The 10028-nt window shown below is 36.6% G+C and overlaps 1 long non-coding RNA gene across 4 annotated transcripts in view; it reads left to right on the top strand.

Annotated features, from left to right (window-relative positions):
- The first annotated feature begins 8921 nt into the window (after positions 1-8921).
- LOC112158751 overlaps positions 8922-10028 on the top strand; it is a 354072-nt gene continuing 352965 nt past the window's right edge. The window contains exon 1 of one of the 4 annotated variants that reach the window (XR_004947099.1): positions 8922-9844. This is a non-coding gene — a long non-coding RNA (uncharacterized LOC112158751). The remainder of the gene's footprint in view (positions 9845-10028) is intronic. The other 3 variants (XR_004947100.1, XR_002921355.2, XR_004947102.1) reach the window with 3 other exon arrangements.

Genomic DNA, 10028 nt, shown 5'->3' with positions numbered 1-10028 from the left:
TTCTGATCGCGCGTGAATTGGCACTTGTTGCCATAACGCAGTGAAACCTGCAAAGAGGGCAGCTTCATTTTTTATATTAAATCCTAAAAGAAGTATTGCAACCACCAAACATTTGCATTAAAAAAAAGATGACTGACGATACAATTAGGTGGCAATTGTTGCACCGATTATCGCCACACCTCAGACTTGCAGTTGTACAAATGTGCCTCCTCGGGGCATGCATGGTGCAAATCTCTCCAAAGACATGGATGGATGCGGGGTTGTTGTTGCGTCGGAGCAGCGTGCGCTGTGGACGGCGCACGTCCACAGATGCGGGTGATCATTAAACAAACAAACAAAAAAATGCAATCAACTCGCTGAAAGTCAACACTTTTACTGAGGAATAATGCACCCCCACCCCTTTACCCGAACCGTGATCACTCATCAGTGGCCACTCACGCTCCACCGCCAAACTCGGGGATGCATTTCTGAATAGCACGAAAACACCGCGGAAGCTTCTTTATTATTATTGGACTTATTTTTCAAATTAAGCACAAAAAAATGATAAAACAGAAAATGGCTCACCCGTTCTTCTCCGATCCAAGGAAGCGCGCATCTTTTCCTTCCTTTTTTCCCTCCAATAATCCCTGGGAATTTGAGCGGCACCCATTCATATGCAGCACTAGGGTCCCCCCAACCACCGCTCCTCCACCCTCCCTCCATCCTCTCCAGACGTCAGTCGCATTCTATTAATTTCGCCCTTTGATTTATTGTAATCACAATAATAATTATTTTTTTTTAACTTCTGTGCATTTCTCCATCTTAATCCATTTTGTCCTCCTCTCTCTCCTCTCTGGAAAATGCTGCAAAACCTCTAATGGAAGCCACTCAATTCCTCCAGTCTGCTTTTTGCTGGTGACCTGCATTGACGTCATTGCGTCATTAGGTTTCCCCTGGAAACACGGGAGAGCCAAAAATAGAAACACATTAATTCAAACCCCAGGCTGGAGGAAGGGGGCTGGGGTAAGGGGTATAGTTGGTGGCTGTTTTTGGTCACTATTTCTTTCTTTCGATTCATTATATGACCCTCCCATCCACATGTGCGCACACGCGCACGGCGCTTACTCACCGGTTTCCCCTTTAGTGGCTGACTGGACTCGAGCTTTACGCACAGAAAGCCTGAAATATCAACATGTCTTGATGTATTTTGGGCTTTTGTTGGATTTCTGTGGTTTTGCCAGAACACTACATATATTTGGTTTAATGTTATTAAAAATATATGATGAAGGATGGAATTTGTTGGTGAGTTTAACACATTTTTAATCACCAGATTTAATAAATTGCCCTAATTTTTTTCAAAAACAATAAATTTAACAATAGGTTCATGAATTAAAGGGGAAAAACAAACAGTATGGCTAAAGGATAATATGTTTAAATGAAGATAGCGGTGCAATATTGGCAAAATAAACCTGTTACAGAGGGAATAAAAATCCCTAAAATATGAAAAAACAAACCAAAACAATCACAACACATTAATAACTCAGATTGCATTTAAAGATGTTTCCCTTTAAAATTTCCCATTATTTAAAGACCCACTCCAGTTTAAAAAAAGTGTTTTTTGGTGTTCTTGTGTCATTTTTCTCATGACGGAGGACATATATAAAGAAAATTAAGATTATTGTATTTCTGAGTCTTTATTTATTCATATTGTTGTGAATCAGAAGCACATGAAAAAAATCTGGTTAGAAAAAGCCAAGCCATAAGCTCCATTCTCTGCTCATTTTTCATGTCCTCTTGTAGATAAATAGATCCATGTCCATCTTTGTTTAGAATCAGAATTGTACAAGTCTATAGCTCCAATTTTGCTCGCCAGTTTTGTTGCACTTGTAATGTTAGACTAGGAGTGTGAGGGGTTGTAAGCAGCAGGAGAAAGTACAAAGGGATGATGGGAAATGAGGGAAGGCTTACTTTGTGTCAGTCATATATGGAAACGTTTGTGACTCATAATTCAAAATAAAGATCAATACTGGAAATGCTTTTTCATTTTCACAATGTAACTGCATTACTTGACTCTTAAATCAAATGAAAAAGCAATTCTCTGAATGATTTTTTCTTCTTCTTCAGCACTGCTCCTTCTGTATCTTAATTGAATTGATAAAGAAAATGGTGTTTAACATTTCATTTTCAAAAAGTAAATCAAATGAAAAAGCTTTTTCAATTACATTGTGAAAATGAAAAAGCATTTCTGTTCGTTAATTTTAATTTTTAAATGTGATAATTTGACTATAAGTTCATGAATCAAATCAAATGAAGAAGCTTTTTCATTTTATTTGAGATGCAACTAATACAATTACATTTTGAAAATGAAAAAGCATTTCTGTTCATGAATTTTAATTTTCTAATTTGATCATTCTAATTGAATTTTGTACGAATTTACAAGAGAACTTTCTTTATCATTTTATTTATGTCACAGAATGAGCGGTGTTGACGTTGAAAATGGAAATAAAGATTCGAGGATTGCTTTTTCATTTTCTGTAAGAGACAAGTAATGCAGTTACATTGTGAAAATGGAAAAGCATTTCCAGGATTTACTTTTATTTTGAATTATGAGTCACAAACGCTTCCATAAACAGAGGTGAATTTCCGGTGAACTCTTGCTGCTGCGTCCTAAAACATGACAGTTTTTTTTTTTTTAAGTAAAAACTTGCATAATTATAATTAAGAGATAATTGGGAACACTTTTAAAATAGATAAAAAGATGATTGGAGTCGATATTTACATAAAAAAATGCTCACTTTCAATTGATTTAAATCATTTTAAAACACTCATTGTAACCAAATCTGCCATCCAAAAATAATATTTGATCAAATTGGCTGATGGACAGTAAATCACAGACCCTAATAGCATTGCTGTTTGTTTGATGTGATTGGATGTGTTCATGATTATCCCCATCTAACTATTTTTGGAATAATATTGATTTGGAAAGCCATTTCTTTCTTGTTTAATGTTGTTTGCTGGATTAATACATTTTGACGAATGCATCCATGCTGGGAATTAGATAATACATTTTTACAAAGACGCCTTGAATGAGCTTGCCTTGAAAGGTTTAGTCCAGAACGATGAATGGGGAATCTGTGAAGGGATCTGCAACAGATGGTAATGTTGCAGACGCCATGTTGAGGGATCATCTTGTTTAGATTTTTTTTCTGACTGCAAACATCCGACAACTTTAAATGGTAACAAGAAAATGGAGTGATGAAGAAGAGCTATGCAAGGATGAAGGAAGAGGAAGCATGGATGAGGACTAAAGAGTCAGAGGTGGATGTGAATGGGTAAACAGATTAGGAGAGTATACAGTTTAGATTCGAGGTCAACATATTTTCTGACTATATGGGGCATTAAGTGAAACAAAAGTCATATAAGTCAGACGTCTTTCAACTTATTCACAAACGGTTGAAGGACGGTACAAATCGCTTCGCCAGGCTTCTGACTACTGTAGCTGAAATGCTCCGACAATCCATCAAGCGGTGAAACTTTATAGTTTACCAAAGTCGAACACTTTGATAGCACAGAAAAAAAAATTTGAGGTCAACACATCAAATAATAGGTCTATTATTGAAGAAAATTCATGGATTTTAAGCACGCCTAATAGTCCAAAAAAGCCCTAATAATTAGTTTTGATTTAATTTTAGTTGATCTTTACAAATTTCTCATTTAGATGCACCAACAATGACAAAAATAAATAAATAACCTGTGTATAGTTTATTTTTATTATTATTTTAATAATTACTAGTGATGCTACAACTAAATTTGCTGCATTGAGATGGTTCTAAGTGGGATAGGATGTCTTTTATTTTGAAAGGAAGCAATAAAAAAGCTCTATAAAAATCTGTTTATTTATATCTATCATAATAGTAGCATTAACATAAATTCAAATTTTATTTTTCCAAAGGAGGAAGTCAGACTTTGTGGCTCCTACTGGGTTGTTGTTGGTAAGAAATCCACCCAGATATGTGTTCAAGTGTTGAAGGTTGTAGACTCCTGGTTTAGAGACAGGATGCAGAGCTGAAGGTAGCAGAGGAAGATGATGAGCTTCTCTTTGGGAATAGTGAAGATCAGGAAAGAAATGGATCATTTGCTATGGTAACCCTCTGAAGGGAGCAGTGAAAGGAAAATAAAAAGATCAAAGAAAGTTTTTAAAAAAAAGTGATATGATTACAGTGGGGCATAAAAATTATTTAGTCAGTCACCAATTATGCAAGTTTTCCCACTTAAAAATATGAGAGGGGCCTCTAATTTTCATCATACTTCAACTATGAGAGACAAAACGAGAAGAAAAAAACCCAATAAAATCAAATTTTCTGAATTTTAAATAATTTATTTGTAAATGACGGTGGAATATAAGTATTTGGTCAAAGACAAAAGTTCAATTAAATACTTTATTATATACCCTTCGTTGGTAATGACAGCAGTCAAACGTTTTCTGTAAGTTCTCACAAACTCTTGCTGGTATTTTGGTCCATTCCTCCATCCAGATCTCCTCTAGAGCAGTGATGTTTTTGGGCTGTCACTGGACTATACAGACTTTCAACTCCCTGTAAAGATTTTGTATTAGATCTAGAGACTGGTTAGGCCACTCCAGGACCTTGAAATGCTTCTTGCGAAGCCACTCCTTCGTTACCCGGTCAGTGTGTTTGGGGTCATTGTCCTGCTGAAAGACCCAGCCACGTTGCTGATTGAAGTCTGAAAATCTGACCATACATGGCCCCATTCATTCTGTCCTTTACACGGATCAGTCGTCCTGGTCAGGCCTTTGGTGGAGTTTAGAGTGTGACTATTTGAAGTTGTGGACAGGTGTCTTTTATATAGATAACTAGTTCAAACAGGTGCTATTAATACAGGTAACAAGTAGAGGACAGAGAAGTTACAGAAATCTTGTTTGTTTGTAGGTGACTGAATGCTTATTTTTCACCATAAATTGCAAATAAATTCTTTGAAAATCAGATAAAGTGATTTTTTTCAGCCTGGGTCTGGGGAGGTGTGATTGAGTCTAGATTTATTCATATTCAGCATTTTTCTGATGGAGTTTGGATCTGGATAGTTTGCTGATCAGTCATCAGACTCCAAGGTTCTTGAGCCAGAAATGGGAACTTTGAAAAACAATGTTTAAGCTGGTCAGCATTAAAGAAAGAATTGCTCTCAAATTTTCTGCTAGAAGTCTGCTCTGCCCTTGAACCTGTAAAAATACACCTAGAGATTACATGTTCCCATAAATCACTACTACCTGAAACTTAACACTGGACCTTGAATTCATTCTGTGCATTTTCTTCCTCCAAACTCTTAAACCTCTCTGTCCAAAAGTAATGCAGCATTTATTTGAACTGAAGACTTTTGACTGCTGAACACTAGAGTTTTTTTCTGTCCTTTACCCAGGGAACATGCTAAAGTGCCCCTTTATATTCAAATTCAACTGGTTTAACTTTGAAAGCTATGTTCAGTGGCCACCCGTTTTGTATGTAGGGCCTGGAAACAGACTTAAAAACACATAAATACGTGAATGCAAAAGTGAAAAGCCCAAAATGCAAGTTTACATAGATTTTCATTGAAAGTGGACACACCGTCCTGCATTTATGGAACCACTTTCAATGAAAAGTCTATGTAAATGCATCTTCCGTCCATGTGGCGCTACGTAAGTTTCTATGACAGTAGTCGAGCCCTATGTACAAAATGACCACTCAAGAATTTGGATTTGGAATTGATGTATGAATGGCATCCTTTTTATATCATGGAAGTGGTAAACCCTTTGATATTTGATCATGGAGTAAAAATTAATTATTGCAGTTTGTGTCCAACCAGAATTATATGACCCCAAGTCTTTCTAATAAAGTATCTTGAATATATCGGTATAGAGCCATGAAAGAAAAGGCCTGGAGCAAGATTTACGAGATTTGCATCAGTTAAGCAGTTCACACCATGCCTCTTTCAGCTGTAGGTGGTGGACATGCACTAGTAAGAGAAAGAGTAGACAAAGAAAAAGAAGAAAAATGGGTTACACTCACATTTAAGAACACACATTTGGCGCATTCTTGAATGCGTGCCCCCTTTGTGAATGTAGCTTTAGGATGGATAAGGACAAATTAAGCCAATTTTATAATCATTCTAAAGTGGGTGGTATTGGATTAACAAAAAAATATATAGTAGTCATAGCTAATAAAAGCTTTAGTTATTTACAACTACCAGTAGGTAGGATATAGATAAAACGTACGCATCGAACAGGCATTTTTATGTGCAAGTCAAAGGTAGTAGAGGTTGTTTAAGAGAACTGGACCGAGTTGAGTCTATTCAGTTGCTATTTTTTTGTGAAACGAATGCCGCCATGTTGTACCTAGACAACGTCAGCAGCCAGTTACTGGCCAGAGTCGGTCTGTTTCTATGGGAACCACTCTCACCAATTAGGAGTGAGCTTGTTGGAAGTCCACACCCACTTGAAAGCAGGCTCGGGAGAATCTGTCGATATCTTGAATAACTTCCACTACAGAAAAAAATATTGTGGAAAAAGGCAATCAGAGAATAAGCACGGTCAGAAACAGAAGATCAGGTTCAAATGTAAATGCTCGGTAATGCAGGCAGGGTGGCATAAACAATACTTCGCACTGAGTGAGGCTCTGTGCAGTGCTTAAGTGTGGGTGATATCTGGGGAGTGTACACTGGGGTGTAGTGAATTCAGTACTGTGAAGACCAGTGACCAGAGGGGGAGACGTTCTCTTGGTTCCTTTTTTCTGTGGACCTACAACCAACAGAGGTCCAAAAATGGTATGATTTGGTCCAACTTAATGAGTCAATTCTATACCGGAAATGCTCAAAATACTTGACTGGTCCAGACTCTTCTGTACTGTATCGCTCACTTTACATGAGGCATTGAAGGCTTTTTTAAAGACACAGAAAAACTCTATTCAAAATCAAAATTTTTTCCCAGTTTTCAACTTTATGACTGATTTTGTGTTACTCTCCATTGTCTTCCTGATAGGGCTGACAAACCTTGTCTCACTATGGAAAGTTGCTCCTTTACTTTTTGCCAAACAAAAACTCAACACTATTTTTATATTTTAATAGTGGATTGATCATGGGCTTCTATACCCTTCCTCCAACTTGTTAGTCAACATAGAGCCCCGAGTTAGACCTTTAACGAATCTTACAATGATTCAATTCCTATCATAATTTGTGGTTGAGGACATGATTCATAGTGGATATTGGTTCATTTTGAATGATGCTATTTGATTTGATTCACTGACTCAGAAGCGATCCATCTTTAGCCAAAACTTCAACCAGTGTGACTCAGAGATAAAAACCTGGTACTGAACAGTGCAGGTGAAGTTTTCCAGATTCTCTGAATTTCTTGCAAGATAATCAAGTGAATATGTGTACAAACAAACAAGTAAACAAGAGTTAATGGCAAATCCATTCACATTTTAGTTTCATAGAGTTCAGCCCACTTTTGTTTTTCTACATGAAAATTATTCAAACTAAACGCTATATCACACTGTATGGTCATACGTTTTTCCAAAAGTCAGTGTTTCCTCCCTCCCTTTTTAGTTGCCATCACGTGTTTTGTCCACTGTGACACTTGATTCTTTTTACATTATAGTAAAATAAACCTATTGTGCCTCAATTCAAATGGTATTTTCCAATATCATATTATCATATCAATATCATATTGATTCAGTGGACCCTCTTTAGAGCATGCTCAACTCATGTTCCTATGTATAAAATTATAGATCTGTGGACCTCTCTCAAATGTGAGTTCTCCAGATATACATAGACATCATTATTGGCCTATAAGAACGATTTGTAGTTCATTAGAAATTTGCCTCAGAGTTCTAGCCAGGACTGTTGAAGTGGAGTAATCCCATCCCTATTTCCCGTCATCTCCTGCTAGCTTACAGCCCCTTACACCACCAATCTAACATTACCAGTGCAACAATATTGGTGCTAGCCATCCATACAGTTTAGAGCCAGATGCCAGCTCAGACAAGGAAAACAAAGACGTACATGGATCTAATTGTGTACAAACCATGCATCAAAATGGAGCAAAGCTAGTAGCTTGCTAAAGTAGCTTATATGTAACAACTACGAGGTTTTTCAAACATTAATTTTTCCGTCTACTCCTGATTTACAACAGAAATACTCAAAATTAGGGCTGGGTATCGGTTATAATTTCCAGAAACAATTCGATTCACATGAGCCTGAATCGATTCGATTCCGATTTTTTTCAATGCTTTAAGTCAATTAAATTTTAAGTTTACACATTTATACACAATTGTTTAGAAATACATAAAAAACCTACTATATAGTTTGAATATTTTTTTTATTAATTAATACAGTTCAGATATTGTGGAATGTATGAGTGGAATAATTAGATTATTAATAGCATACAGTGTTACATGGAATTTCTAAAGGAAAAGTTCCAACAAAGATGTTCAGATCATTAACATTGTGAACAGTTCTGCTTTTTCTGGAGGGCATTTCAGTTTGGCCACTAGGTGGCGACCGCGCTATAGAAGTACACCTTATTCAAGAAGAAGACAACAGTCCAATGGAAAAAAACATGTTTTAGGCCGCAAATAGTTAATTTAAAAAATATTTCCTTAAAAGAGATTGGAAAATTCATGCCTGTGAGTATATAAAGATGTTTATTTTGTCAGCAATGTATTTTTGGGTCGACCGAACATTAGCATTAGCCGTCCTATGGGAAATTGTAGTAAACGTTAGCATTAAGCTAGCGGACTTTAGCTTTGTATGCTAAATTGATTTATATCTTTTATGAATTGATTATTGATCTATTAGGCTTAAATTGATTAATCGATTTTTTCAACCCAGCCCTACTCAAAATGCTACTTTTAGTTTAATTTTCTTTATTTACGTCCTCCATCACGAGTAAAATCTCATGATTAAAAACAAGCTTTTCATTGGCTTACTATAGAAATGTAAAAGAACACTAAACACCAAATCCATATCGTAAAGTGTTGTTTTAAAGAAGAAATTTTGGCGGTAAAAATCCTAAAATGGGAGCTTAAACCCTTTGACAGAATTTCATGATGTCAGCATTGGTATATATCTGTGCTCATTCATGCACATCTTTTTCTAATCCGTTCACATATCCAGGCCAGCCACCTTTCCGTGACGCAGAGCCCTGACCCCGGTTTAATCGCTTTAGCTTCTTCTATCTGCCGCCATGTTCAAGATCAAGTGACAAGCGCTGCCGCGTGCAACTTCTCCCGCAGCGTTTGCATGCAGGCACGTGCCCGCGTGCGCACGCTGCGGGCTCGTGACGCCTGACTGGAGGCACGCGCGTTTGCTCACGAGCGCTTCCTGCTTTGATGCTGTGGCCTTGAAAACGAAAAAAAAAAAGAAAGGAAAGAAAAATGAAACAGCAGCAGTCTATACTTAACGACCACTGGTTGCTATGGGGAATTTCCTAAATCACACGTCAACAATTGTTTTTGACAGTTCTGTTTAAATTTAGCACATTTTGTGATGGGTTCACGTGTATTTATACATTACTTTGAACATTTTCTGAAGTGAAAAATGTGCTTTAAGGTTTGTAAAAGCCGTGTAGAGGACATCGTTTCATTGATGATTTGATGAAGAACATCTGGTGGAAGAGGCAGAGCCAGAGCAGAGCAAGCTAAAACTTTGTTCTAGATTTTTCTGTCTTAATGCTTCAAATCACAATAGAGAATGTGATTGTAAGTAAAATGTGGCTTTCTGGAAGTTTCCAAACTAAAGAAGGAGCTGGAAAAAGGCACCATGCAGCCTAATTGTTGGGATTTTGTTGTGCTAGCTGCTAGCTTAAATCACAAGAAAGGTAGGTACTTAGCTTAAATTTTCATGGTCATTTTATGCCAAATAAATGTAGAAAAAATATAAGTGTGTTAATAATATGATGGTAAAAATCTTAATATTTTAAGTGAACATAACTTTCACTTCTAATTTAAAGACCCAATTAAATTAGCTATATATATATATATATATATATTTACATTTATTGT

Source organism: Oryzias melastigma, linkage group LG23, assembly GCF_002922805.2.
Source record: "Oryzias melastigma strain HK-1 linkage group LG23, ASM292280v2, whole genome shotgun sequence".
NCBI lineage: Eukaryota > Metazoa > Chordata > Actinopteri > Beloniformes > Adrianichthyidae > Oryzias > Oryzias melastigma.
This window is presented reverse-complemented; position numbering and strand designations above follow the sequence as displayed.